This window comes from Eumetopias jubatus, unplaced genomic scaffold (genome assembly GCF_037043125.1).
Source record: "Eumetopias jubatus isolate StellerSeaLion01/CBP00866 unplaced genomic scaffold, mEumJub1_p1.0 scaffold_1, whole genome shotgun sequence".
Taxonomy (NCBI): domain Eukaryota; kingdom Metazoa; phylum Chordata; class Mammalia; order Carnivora; family Otariidae; genus Eumetopias; species Eumetopias jubatus.
Genome location: NW_028274807.1, coordinates 14815764 through 14829639, shown reverse-complemented (window position 1 = coordinate 14829639; position 13876 = coordinate 14815764). Strand labels below are relative to the sequence as shown.

The window sequence follows — 13876 nt, the reverse complement described above, 5'->3', positions numbered from 1 at the left end:
GTAAATTAGTAGGAAATATGTGGTCAACAAGTCCTGTGATGTGTCCCACCCACTGAGGGTACATATAAAAGGACCTGTGCAGATGGTGATGTTCAAACTGACAGAAACTGATTCCTTGCTCCTCAGCAAAACCCTCCACTCCTGAAACCATGTCTTACTATGGAAACTACTATGGTGGCCTAGGCTGTGGCTATGGTGGCTATGGATGTGGCTACGGTGGCCTAGGCTGTGGCTATGGTGGCTATGGATGTGGCTACGGTGGCCTAGGCTGTGGCTATGGTGGCTATGGATGTGGCTACGGTGGCCTAGGCTGTGGCTATGGTGGCTATGGATGTGGCTACGGTGGCCTAGGCTGTGGCTATGGCGGCTATGGATGTGGCCACAATGGTGTGGGCTATGCCTGTGGTGGTTATGGATATGGCTGCAACCGCCCATCTTGCTGCAGAAGATGCTGGTCCTACGGGTTCTACTGAGAAGCTTCCAGAGAAACTCAACTTACTATTCTCCTCCAGCTGCCTGAATCTGCCTCCATGATTCTTCCTATGAATAATTGCATTTTGTATTCCAAAATGTCAGCATCATCCTAAGATATCTAAAAAGATAAAATAAAATAGGTCAGAATCTGCAAACCTTACTAGAGTCACTAAAATCATATGGAATGTTTCACAATTTTTAAAAAGTTTTTCTTTTGATATTGTATTGCCTTCAAATTTCTTACCTTCTTGATCAACAATCTTGTATGAGAAAAGTTTAATTTTAATAAACATTTATCTCATTGAAAGTACTTGTTGCATTTATATTGGTTTCTCTTCATCATTTGTGTGTGTGTGTGTGTGTGTGTGTGTGTGTGTGTGTGTTAAAATAAATCAATTTAATACTGCTTTGGGGAAAAGAAAAAAGAAGATAGCAGGAGGGGAAGAATGAAGGGGGGAAATCGGAGGGGGAGATAAACCATGAGAGACTATGGACTCTGAGAAACAAACTGAAAGTTCTAGAGGGGAGGGGGAAGGGGGGATGAGTTAGCCTGGTGATGGGTATTAAAGAGGGCACGTACTGTATGGAGCACTGGGTGTTGTGCGCAGACAATGAATCATGGAACACTACATCAAAAATTAATGATGTAATGTATGGTGATTAACATAACATAATAATAATAATTAATTAATTAATTAAGGATTTTGGTATGCATGTCTATCATCAAAAAAAAATATTGCTTTGGGTGATTAATATTTTCAAATGACTTTGCAATATTGCCACAACTTAATGCTATACATAAGGGTGGAAGATCATAGCAGAAGTCATAATCACAATAATAGAAGTAATATCAATCCATTGCTTTAAGAGTCTGGCACATAGTGGGCCCTCAATAAATATTGCCTAAATGATGGAATGTTGCTAGCTTAAATGATGGGACATAGCAAACTATGTAATAATTTTTTAATTTTTAAATATTTATTTATTTTAGAGAGAGAGCGAAAGTATCGACAGGGGGAGGGGCAGAGGGAGAGAGAGAATCTCAAGCCGACTCCCCTCTGAGCATGGAGCCCAACTTGGGGCTTGATCTCAACACTGTGAGATCATGACCTGAGCTGAAACCAAGAGTTAGACACTCAACAGATGGAGCCACCCAGGCACCCCAACCATATAATAATTTTTAATGAGTTCTATGAAGTTTTGATTGGGAACATGAGAGAAATTGGAGCTAAGACCATATATACACATACCCATCTCCAGGCTCTTAATTGCCCAAATGATGACATTGTGTATGATGTTACAGCCTTAGGGAACCTGCATGCTGCAGCTGAGGAACACTTAGGCTCAGCAACCCTTTTCTTTTGCCCAATCCTCCTATAACCATGATAGACATGATGTACATATTGATCATTTTGTTTAGCCAACATATCACCAAGCTAAACTATCTTTAAATAAAATAGATTGTGGGGTGCCTGGGTGGCTCAGTTGGTAAAGCATCTGCCTTCAGATCAGGTCATGATCCCACAGTCCTGGGATCAAGCCCTGCATCGGGCTCCTTGCTCAGCAGAGAGCCTGCTTCTCCCTCTGCCTGCTCTGCCTGCCACTCCCTCTGCTGTTGCTCTCTCTTTCTCTTTCTCTCTCTGTCAAATAAATAAATAAAATCTTTAAAAAATAATCTAAATAAAATAAATAAGATTGCAATTCCACCTATTGGACTCCTCTTCTCATGTCCTAACCGAACATTCATACTCACATCAGAAATGCCAACTTCATTCCTGAGTATTGGGGGGAAAGAAGTAATTCCAATTCAGCACGCCCATTTTGATTGGCTAAAACCAGTGGGATGGTTTACATTTATAGAAAAATTTTACCTTTTATGCTGTTTTAGCATTATTCTTGTTCATATCATTCATGAGAGATAAAATTCATATTTAACACCAACCTATCCCTGCAAATATTGTTGCATTGCATTTACATTAATAGTTCCATCATTTTTGCTTTTTTCTGTTTATGTGTGTGTGTATGCATGTGAGAGAAAGGAATAGAAGGAGAGAGAGAGAAAAAAATGAGAGAGAAACAGAGAAAATGAGGCAGAAACAGAGGTGAGAGAACAGACTGTCTTGGGCTCTCTCTGAAGTTTTGCTGTATCTACAAATTCAAGGATTTGAATGTCCGTTCTTTTTGTCTTGGAACATACATAACCCAGGCTTCCATGTGATTTAGCAGCTACTACTACATCTGCTCAGACTACCAAATTGTTTTTCTAGGCCAAATTTTTAAAAGACGCTTTTGCCCACCAAAATAGTCCTTTTCCCTATCACTACATTTAACAACCCCTGCCTTTGTCCATTTCTTGATGCCCTAAATTTTAGCTGAATTACTTCAAACTGTGCTTCAAAAAAGAGATCACTTGGTCCTCACACCTCACAGGCTTCTACCTACATTGGGCATGTCATCCACAAAATAGTTCACGAACCATTCCCTGCCTGGAGGCTGCTGACTGCCTGAGGTTTGATGTCCAAATCCTCCAGGAAGGACCTGCTCACTGCTCACCACCTCACCATCTCACCACGATGGTCTTCAGTGCACTCAGTTACTTCATTTAGGCCCATACTTAAAATCTCCAAAATGAATGTGCCCACTTCTATTTTCTTTTTCTTAAGAAATCTCATGACATTGGGAAATGGTAAAGAGACCACAGAGGTTTATGGAATCCATTATCAGTCAAGCAAAGATCATTTCGATTAAGTGAACTTTCTACTTTATTTTCAAGAAATTGCTACATTTTGCTCAGAAAAAAAAAAGTTTGGCCATCATCCCATTTGAAAAGTGAAACCTAACAACAAAATTCAGCTTGATTCCATAGATGCCAAGCATCATTTTGATACTTGAACATTTACCTTAATGATGTAAAGAGATTGTGTAGAAAGTCTTCACCCAATGAAGAAAAATGATGATTTGTTTTCCAATTTCAGAAGAAAGCAAATTTATTTTATTTATTTTTCTTTACAATGCTGGAAGTTTCTCTAATGTCCTTTTACCACTTCTGACATCTCATGCTGTGAATGAGAAGGTCAGTGATATGAGGAAACACAAGAACAATAACACTGTCACATAAACACAATGTCTTAAAAATGGCTGGCCAATGGTTAGCAACAGATAAATAATGGAGTGGTTGGAATACGGCCATACCACCCTGAAGGCACCCGATCTTGTCTGATCTCGGAAGCTAAGCAGGGTCAGGCCTGGTTAGTACTTGGATGGGAGGCTGAAAAATCTATGTGAATTTTTCTGTGAAGTTTCATATAATCTAAATTAGAAGCCTGAGGGAAAGCAGGGTTGTTCATCCCATCTATATACCTATCACTACTCCCAATGTTCGAAGCAGTGTTTGTGGGGTCAGAGAAAATTTCAGTTTGGTAGCTATAAAGTCAGGAAGCTTCTCCCCCACCTTACAAAATCTCCCAATAGCTATATTTAGAGTGAAAATGCATAATTTGTATTAATCTATTTGTCAAAACTCATTTAGGTATACAGGTAGCTTTCTAAATTTTGCATTATGACACTTGGTTTTTACAAAAAAAAAAAAAACCCTACATTTGTACCTGTTTTCTCTAACCAAAAGAAATCTGAAAGGGGTTTTTGCTTTTGCAAAAAAAAAAGGACAAAAAGTGAAAATAGCATTCATCATTGCTTTTGCAGTGAGTCATTACAGATACAAACAGCCCCCGGAACTATGAGAGTGGTGCCCCCACCTCCTCTCCCAAGACCTCTGCTCAGCATCTCAGCCTCACCTCCAGAGCTCTGAACTCTGTCTGTGAGCATCCATGCTATCTGAATTTATTTCGTGCATCTGTTAGCAAAATGTGTCCTAAAGTATTAGAAATGCCTAAGAAAGGTTATTTTTTTTTTTTTGAGCCTGGGAATGCTCAAGAATTTTTTCATTTAAATTAATGGTAATTATTTCTTTGCTTTATGCCATTTCAATTTAGGAAAGGATTCCTAGGAACATTGTACTTTTGGACAGTGGAAAAAACCCATCCTCTTAAATAGAAATAAATTTGTTTTATGTAAAGTATGTTTTAATTAAATTCAATATTTCAATTTTCATTAAAAATTTGAAATTAAAAAAAGACAGAGAAAGAAAGAAAAAACTTAGAGCATAGTCTCTGCTGTGTGCTCAATTAGTCCTTCCATGATTGGGGATTTCTATCTCCACCAACACTTCGCCAATCAGCTGAAAACTGAGGGAATGAAGAATGAATGCTGGGCTCTCTTCACCTCTCTGATAACATCCACACATTGTTTAGGACACCTCTTACTACTGCAAATCTGGGGCATCTGGAAGAACAGAAATGAGCCATGATAAAAAAAACATGAGTTGAGGACGGAGCGTCAAGCTTAACCTCCATATGGTTTGCAGATGCATCTACAACACCTTCCTATCTGATGACACAAGGAAGCATAAGGCATAGACCATTTCTGCCCATAAAATGGTCACACATTTTCTGGAAAGATCAAAGTTGCACCTACTAGAGGAAAGGTTGATAAATAAATGCCAATATGTCCATATATGAAAGTACTTGCCACCATATTACCAGTAACATAACCAATAAGCAGTCATATTGAGTTGGAAGGAAGTGTTTTTTGTAAGACTATATGAATATATATTATATCTACCCTTTACATGCAAGATTCAGGAAACATGTTCCTCCACACAAGGCTCATTTTAAAATTCTTCTTAAAGAAGAATGGACACAAAACCAAACAATGGGATACCTATTTTCATGTTTGGTTCATGCTATGTAATCAAGTCATATTTTTTCAACTAAATAAATATAGAGTGAGACATAGCCTTGAAAACAGAATAAGAGATTCATTTTAAAGGCCAATAAATGGTGGAGTCCTGATATGGGAGTAAAATTATCTCAGTTATGAGGACCCTGTTTTGCCAATAAATAAAAATATTCATGATGTTGTCTGAAGCAAATTAGTGAGATATAGGATGCTACACTGCCTGTGGTTTTCCCCACCCACCACTGAGGGTGTATAAAAGGCCCTTGGCAGATGGTGGCATTCATATTAAAGATACCTACCTCTTGCTCCTCAACTGAACTTTCCATTCCTGATACCATGTGTTACTACAGCAACTATTATGGTGGCCTGGGATATGGCTCTGGTGGCCTGGGCTATGACTATGGTGGCCGGGGCTAAGGCTCTGGTGGCCTGGGCTATGACTATGGTGGCCGGGGCTATGGCTATGGTGGCCTGGGCTATGGCTATGGCTGTGGCTATGGTGGCCACGGTTATGTCTGCTGCTGCCCATTGTGCCATGGAAGATACTGGTCTTATGGCTTTTACTGAGGAACTTTTAGTCTATTGACTACATAACCCTGTTTTACTTTCATTCTCTCCAAGTTTCCTTCACATGAAAAATTTTTAAATGTCTTCAAAAATACTGACTTTGTATCAAACTATCTGAGGTAAATAAAGGAAATTCAGCATGCCCATTTTGATTCATTATTACCGATCAGATTGTATCGTAGTTTATAGGAAAGTTTTTCCTTTGATATGGTATTACCTTTATAACATGACATAAAATTTAATTAAGTTGTATTATTAATTTTACCTTAAAACATATATATTAAGGGCGCCTGGATGGCACAGTCGGTTAAGTATTGGAATCTTGGTTGCAGCTCAGGTCATGACCTCAGGGTTGTGAGATGGAGCCCCATGATGGGCTCCATGCTCAGCAGGGAGTCTACTTGAGACCCTCTCCCTCTGCCCCTCCCCCCTACATGGCACACTCTCTCTTTCTCTCTCAAATAAATCTTTAAAAAGCATATGTATTATTAAATAAACTTTATTTAATTGTAAATATTGCTTTGTTACATTTATACTAAATTATCTCCATCAGTTTAGTTTGTATGTTTGTCTACTGGGGTGTGATTATTCACATGTGTATGCAATTGGGTGTGGGAGTATGGTGAAAGAGAGCAGGAGAGAGCCAGAGTTCTCTTTTTTTTATGATTTTATTTATTTATTTGAGAAAGAGAGCACAAGAGCAGAGTGAGGGGCAAAGGGAGAAGCAGACTCCCCACTGAGCAGGGAGCCCAGTGCAGAGCTCAATCCCAGGACTCTGGGATCATGACTCCAGCAGAAGGTAGACGCTTAACTGACCAAGCCTCCCAGGCACCCTCAGAGTGCTCTTTTGTGGTCTTTATGTGACTAAAATTGAGGAGTAAAAATACCACTTTTTTCCAAGTATTCATAAGAAATCTGTTTTTATATGCATCTCTATAATCTTTTATCATCTCTGTTGGTTTATGTCTTAATCTAAGCTTTAAAAATGGCCAGTATCTACAATAGTTGTATTTCATATCAGAACATTAAAACTTGTAAAAAAATGAACATTAAAACTGTGTGTATTTGTATGTTTTGTGTTTTTGCAACATCTATGGTTGGATTACATGAGCTAAAGTTTTGCTTCTGCTAAATGTTTCTCAATTTTTTTTTAATATTTTGCCCAGAGAATGAATATGGGCATTATCAAATTTAAAATATCAGCACTAACAATGACATTCTGTCTTACCTACATGATGTCTGAAAAATATTTCAAAGTATACCAATTTATACTAAGTATTTAGAAAAGATACATATATAGTTTATGATTCAAAATAGATTTATGAAAACCATGAGATGTTTTCTCAGTATCAAATTAATATTAGCTTATTTCATTTTTTACTTAGGGGGTCTGGACTTTATCAAATATATATGTTATACATATTAAATTTCCCCAGAATTAAATTTATTTTCCACCTTTGAAGCAGTTGTTTTACTTGGGAAACTCAAACTAAAAGGATAAAATACAATGAAGAGCTAATTAAAAAAAAACAAATCAAAAACAAAACTAAGAATAAAAGGACCAAGATTCTAAAGATAAGACAACTGTAGAAAATTTAGTGAAATTCTGCAGTCCTTGATTCTAGGAGCAGAGCAAACAAGAGCTTGCTGAGGAAAAGATTAACAACCGGAGTTTTGGGTGTTATTTTTTTCTTTTTTCAGGGTTGGCAAAACAGAATTGGAGACACAAGATTCTGATAAAAATGAACTGGCAGAACACTGAGCTTAACAGACAGCCAGATTTCTCCATGAGATATTTTCTAAATTCTGAAGTTGTAAGAGTCAATTTCCTAAGATACCAAGCAAACACATTTGAAAATCAAATCCTTTTTTTTCATATCAAGGTGTTGAGGAAATAATCATTAAAGTTCAGGAATTGCCAGGAAGTGCCCTGAATTGGAAGATCCAAAGGAGTACTCCTATCGCCTAAAAGAAAACAGGTAGACAGGCCCTTATCAAAATTATAAAATTCTAGGAACCTAATTTTATGTGAGCCTTTGTTGGGATTAAGGCAATCAGAACCTTTTGAATAACCTAGGACCAAAACAAAAACAAAAACAAAATCTCTGTGATGAAATACAGAAATACTGGATCCTCTACAATGTTTATACAAAACATTGAGTTTGTGGAACCATCTGAAAGAATACAAAAGAAACAATTGACAATATAAGGAGACCAAAAGGTGAGTCATATATTGGATTTGGAAACTGGAAATTTAAACATAGTCATGATTAATTCATATAAGAAACTTAATGAAAAATTGAAAATAGGTGTTAAAACTGGAGAAATTCACCAAAGAATCTATTTTAAATTCTAGATCTTAAAAAGAGAGCAAATGAACAATGTAGTTAAGAACTCAGTAGACTAGCTACAGGAAATCTGAACTAGTAAACTTAAAGATAGATTGATAAAAGCTATACTACTGAAGTAAAAATAGAATACTTAGAATGTAAAATAGTAAAAAGAGTATAAAGGGCACATCAGGCCTCATTAAACAGTAAGAAATGTAATTGGAATTCAGCAAGAAAGGAAAGAATAAAGCAGAAGCCATTTTTGAAGAGAAAATAGTCCACACTTTTCCAAAACTGATGAAAGGCACCAAACCACATATTCTAAAAACTGCACTGCCAAGAAGAAGTACAATTAAAATTACATATAAGCCTGGGCTCCTGGTTGGCTAAGTTAATTAAGCATCTGCCTTTGGCTCAGGTCATGATCCGAGGATCCTGGGATCAAGCCCCGCATTAGGCTCCTTGCTCAGTGAGCAGGAAGGCTGCTTCTCCCTCTCCCACTCCCCTTGCTTGTGTTCCCTCTCTCGCTGTCTCTCTCTCTCTGTCAAATAAATAAATAAAATCTTTAAAATTACCCATAAGCCATAGTAGCATTTTTATAGATATATCTCCTGAGGCAAAGGAAACAAAAACAAAAATGAACTATTGGGACTTTATCAAGATAAAACCTTCTGCACAGTGAAGGAAACCATCAACAAAACTAAAAGGCAACTTACAGAATGGGAGAATATAGGTTTAGTATCCAAAATATATAAAAAAATTTATCAAACTCAACACCCAAAATATGAACAATCCAATTAAAAAATGGGCAGAAACATGAATAGACATTTGTCCAAAGAAGACATACAGATGGTTAGCAGACACATGAAAAGATGCTCAATATTACTCATCATCGGGGAAATACAAATCAAAACTATGAGATATCACCTCACACCATTCAGAATGGCTAAAATCAACAACACAAGAAACAACAGATGTTGGTGAGGATGTGGAGAAAGGGGAACCCTCCTACACTGTTGTGGGAATGAAAACTGATGCAACCACTCTGGAAAACAGTATGGACTTTCCTCAGAAAGTTAAAAATAGAACTACCCTATGACCCAGCAATTGCACTATTGGCATTTACCCAAAGAATGTAAAAATACTAATTCAAAGGAATACATGCATCCTGATGTTTATAGCAGCATTAGCCACAATAGCCAAATTATGGAAACAGCCCAAGTGTCCATTGACTGATGAGTGGATAAAGAAGATGTGGTGTATATATATATATATATATATATATATATATATATATATATATATATATAATCTATATTACTAAGCCATAAAAAGGCATGAAATCTTGCCATTCGCAACAACATGGATGGAGCTAGAGACTATAATGCTAAACGAAATAAGTCTCTGGAAAGACAAATACCATGTGATTTCACTCATATGTGGAATTTAAGACACAAAACAAATGAACAAAGGGGAAAAAAAGAGAGAGAAGCTAACCAAGAAACACTCTTAACTATAGAGAATATAATGGTGGTTACCAGAGGGGAGGTGGGTGGGGAGAGAGGTGAGGGAAATAGGTGATGGGGATTAAGGAGTGCACTTGTGATGAGCACAGGGTGTTGTATGAAAGTGTAGAATCACTAAACTGTACACCTGAAACTAATATTACACTGTATGTTAACTAACTGGAATTTAAATACAAACAAAAATAATTAAATTAAATTAAATTAAATTAAATTAAATTAAAAAATAAAATAACTAGGCATGACCCAAGTGCTGAAAATTAAATGCAAAGTCAAAATCAGAGCAGCTAGAGAAAACAGAAATATTACCTACAAAGAGTAACCATAAGTAGATTCCTCAACAGAAGCAAAGGAAGCCAAAGGAAAATGTGATGACATTTTAAGGAAGAATGGATTACAGATAACTATCAACGTAGAGTCTCATATAATCAAATGTTTCTTCCAAAAATAAAAGTTTCCAAACAAGTAAATAGTGAGACAGTTTATTTTTATCAAGTATTAATTGTGAGAAACAATAGAGTTGCTTGGGCAGAAAAAAAGAGATCCTGACAGAAACATGGACATTCACAAAAGCATGAAATGAATAAAAAATACATATATGAATTATTAATCAGGCACAAATACCGATAATTTCTTTGGAGGTTTATATGAGACATATTACACTTTATTCCATAGAAGACTGGATTATAAAAATAGCTAGCTCTAAGTTTCTAGACTTATCAAGAAAGAAGTAAAAGTAACATATTGCAACAGATTGTAGTAAGTCATTGATGCCACAAACAAGATGAAAATGCAGTGCCATAATAATAGAAAAACTGCAGGTAAAAGGGCAGAACTTTGGAAAACTATTTAGTAGTGTCTTCTATAACTCAGCAATTCTGGTTCTAAGTGTATATCTAATTGGTATCCCTATTTTGATAGACTAATCAGAAGTAGGCAAACTTTTTCTGCAAATAGTAAAATATTTTAGATTTTATAGGCCATATGGTCTGTGTCTCCACTACTCTATTCTGTCACTGTAGCATGAAAACAGCCAAAGACCATACATAAATGAGTGATGTTTTCCAATAAAACAGATGGTGGGCAAGAGTTTGTGGATCCCTCAGTTAAACTATTTATTCAGCAGAGTATGTTCTTTTCCCTCTCGCTTTTAGGGCAGGAGTATGCATCCCTTACCCTTTGAGTATGGCAGCCTAATGTTACTTGGTCTGGCTTTACTGTGGACACAATGTATTTCTCTGATCATTGCCTTTGGGCTTAACCATGTTATTTGCATTGGCCAGAGGGATGTTGCCACACATGACTTGAACATAGGTATATGTGTGCATGTCTGAGGTTTCCCTGTTGTACTCCAGCCTTTTCACCTGGAGAAAATGCTTCCAGTAGCTACCAGTCCAAGGAAGATGAGGGACACCTGAAGAAAGTTTGAAATGAACCCACAACTTGAGCCAAATCTATATTATATTGGCCAAATCCCAGCAGACACACAAACACATGAGCAAGACATAAATGTAAATATCATATGGCACTGAGATTTGAGGGCTTTTAAAAGCAACATTATTATAGTAATAATTAGCATGTCTTAGATACATGCATAAGTGTACTAAGAGACATGTACAAGATTGTCTGTGGCAACACTATTTGAAAAATATTGCTATAAATTTGAAACAATACAAATGACCATCAAGAGCACATGAATAAAGAAATTATGGTATATTTGTACATTGATTTTTATACAGCAGTGAGAAAACAAAAAGCATGAATCTACAAAAAAAAAAATGCATCTCAAAAGAAGCCAGATAAAATAATCTTCTTTGTGTGATTCCATTTGTATAATGTTCAAAAGTTGGCAACCAAATCCATAGTTTTGGATATCAGGAATGGTTACACTTAAAAGCTGGTGCTGAATGGAAATGGGCATAAGAGGAGTCATCTGAGATATTAGTGATATGCAATTTTTGGATCTAAGTACTGATTAAACAGGTATGACCACTTTGGAAATTCATCAAGTTCTACCTTTATGATTTATTCATAATCTGGATGTTATACAATATACATGAATAAGGTTTTTCATTAAAACGCATAAAAATATGTTAAGTCAGTTCACTGAACATATTCCATAGAAAACATGATGTACTAGACAAGACATGTTTTCACCTGAGAACAGATGGAGAAACTTGGCAGACTTTCAGCATCAAGTAATTTCCCTTTCAAAGTACCCACTCATCCATTAAATACAATATAAAACTTTAGACTATATAATAGAATTATATAAATATAAACATTCTTAGAAATCCACAGTTGAGTAGAACAAATATCTAAAACAGAAAACCCATAAATTTAGAGGAATGCTTGTGTGCTCTATGTCATCCCAAGTAATTTGGTAATATTTATCAACTGGCCAAATCCAGAGTAAGCAGTCTTTGAAAAATAAACATTTCTTTTTTAAAAAAGCAATAGACTGATTTCTGATCAGTTTTAAATGTACAGAAAAACTGTGCAGAAAGCACAGAAAGCTTCCATATACCCCCTCATCTTCTTACCATGAGTGTCTTCTATTATTAATTTTTGCATTAGTGTGGTGCATTTGTCAGAACTGATGAGCCAACATTGGTATATTGTTATTAATTAAAGACCACAATTCAGTGTACATTGTGTTATATATTCTATGGGTTTAGACAAGTGTGTAATAACATGTGTCCACCATTACAGTATCATACAGAATAGCTCCACTGTCCTACAAATCACCAGTACTTCACATTCTCATCCCTCTCTCACTCCCCCCACACCCCTGGCAACCTCTGATTTTTTTCTTGGCTCCATAGTTTTGCCTTTTTTAGACTCTCATATAGCTGGAATCGTCCCATATGTAGCTTCTGCTAATTGTCTTCTTTCACTTATCAATATGCATTTAAGGTTTCTCCATGCTTTCTAGTGGCTTGACAGTTCATTTCATTTTTTCACAAAATAATATCCATTACATGGATGCATCACAGTTTGTTTATCCATTTACCTATTGAAGGATTTCTTGGTTGCTTGCATGTTTTGGCAATTATGAATAAAACTGCTATAAACATCTGAATGCAGGTTTTTGTGTAGACATATGTTTCAACTCACTTGGGTAAATGGCAAGGAGCATAGGTTAGTGGGTAGTATGGTAAGAGATTTGTTGAGTTTGTAAGAAGCTGCCCAACTTCTTCCAAAGTGGCTGTATCATTTTGCATTCCCACCAAAAATGAATGAGAGTTACTATTGCTCCACATTCTTGCCAACATTTGGTGCTGTCAGTATTTTGGATTTCAGTTATCCTAAAAGTTGTATAGTGGTATCTCAGTGTTTAAATTTGCAATTCTCTAATGATGTGCAATGTTGAGCATCTTTTTGTATGCTTCTTTGTCATCTATCCATCTTCTTTGGTAAAGTGTCTGTTCAGATCCTTTACCCATTCTTAATTGAATTGTTTTCCTCTGTTGAAAAAAAAATGCCTCTTCTTAAAGTCACATGATTTCACTGTAGGAATTCTAACATTTTATCAAAGGAATCTTACTTATGAAGGCTTCATTTCACCTTATGGATCAAGAGACCCTAAAAATTTTCTAATGAAAATTAGTGTGAAATATGCAGTGAACACTGCCTACGGTTTTCTCCACCCACTATTGAGGGTGTATAAGCAGTTGTATGAAGATGGTCACATTCAATCTGAGGCACGTTTCTTTGTTTTCAACTGAATCATCCACTCCTTCTGTAATGTGCTTCCACAGCAATTACTCTGGTGGCTTGGGTTATGGCTATGGCCACTTGGGCTGTGGCTATGGCTATGCCTAGGGTAGGTATGGATACAGCTGTGGTCACCCATCTTGCTGTGAAAGATTCTGGTCCTGTGGATTCTACTGAGGAACTTCTAGAGCCACTTAGATTATTGGACTTCTCCTCCTGTGACTGACTGTTTTTAGAACTCTTCACATAGAACTCCATTCTCTCCTCAAATAATGTCCAACCCAATCAGCCTACAGGAATGGTGAGAGGGAAGAGTAAGGTTCAAATTTGGTGTGTTTCACCTTGGTTGATTAATATCATTTGAAATATGTTATGATTTATAGAACTTTTTCTTTTTAAATTATACTTCCATTTTACTTCAGTGCACAGTTTATTTCAACAGCTTTCATGGGCAGAAAAATTTAACTT

At 36.4% G+C, this 13876-nt stretch overlaps 2 pseudogenes; both read left to right on the top strand.

Annotated features, from left to right (window-relative positions):
- The first annotated feature begins 5607 nt into the window (after positions 1-5607).
- Positions 5608-5838, top strand: LOC114217399 (keratin-associated protein 20-2-like; annotated as a pseudogene).
- Positions 5839-13438: 7600 nt separating this feature from the next.
- Positions 13439-13585, top strand: LOC148164974 (keratin-associated protein 20-2-like; annotated as a pseudogene).
- Positions 13586-13876: the final 291 nt, after the last annotated feature.